Source organism: Myotis davidii, unplaced genomic scaffold (assembly GCF_000327345.1).
Source record: "Myotis davidii unplaced genomic scaffold, ASM32734v1 scaffold1063, whole genome shotgun sequence".
Classification (NCBI taxonomy): Eukaryota; Metazoa; Chordata; class Mammalia; order Chiroptera; family Vespertilionidae; genus Myotis; species Myotis davidii.
This window is the reverse complement of record NW_006296624.1, coordinates 29904-30593: the sequence shown is the minus strand read 5'-3', so window position 1 is coordinate 30593 and position 690 is coordinate 29904. Positions and strand designations below refer to the sequence as shown.

Here is a 690-nt window from a genome sequence, read left to right as displayed (position 1 = left end):
TCAGCAGCACTAAGGGTGTCGGACTGCAGCTTAGGCCTGCTCCCCGCTGGCAAGTGGACATCCCCTGAGGGTTCCGGGGCTGCCAGAGGGAAGTCTGGCTGCCAGCTTAGGCCTGATCTCCTGGAGAGCAGGCCTAAGCCAGCAGGTTGTCATTCTCCTGAAGGGCCCAGACTGTGAGAGGGCACAGACCGGGCTAAGGGACCCCCCCAAGTGCACAAATTTTTGTGCACCGGGCCTCTAGTTTATTATAAAAACCCAGTTTTGACCAATAATGAGCAAAAATTTGAGTGTTTTAAATTAAATGACAATGTTTTCCAGACACAAAGAAACTATATTCTGAATGACCATACACTGACTTTTTTCCAGTTTTTATTTTTATCAAAGAACTTCCAAAAGTTTTAAGAGAGACTTAATTCATTCTTTTACCCCCTCTATTTATTATTGTATCTCTTACTTACTTGTCATTATGCAATAATTACAAAGCCACAATAACCTCATATCCTCAAAGAACTTCTAGCATAGGAGTGGACTGTAAACATACAAAACAAGTAAACCATCGATTATGATGGGTATTATGTTGGAATCATGCCCAGCAGACACAAGAACACCATTTGTTCTGGGGCTCCTGAAAATTTCAGCAAGCAGGAGGCAGGATAGCAGTAAGAAAGTACTGCTTAAGTAGAAATGGTG

The 690-nt window shown here is 43.0% G+C and overlaps 1 pseudogene; it reads right to left on the bottom strand.

Moving 5' to 3' along the window:
• The window catches only part of LOC102759227, a 2437-nt pseudogene extending 1972 nt beyond the window's left edge, over positions 1 to 465 (bottom strand).
• Between the last annotated feature and the right edge of the window lie 225 nt (positions 466 to 690).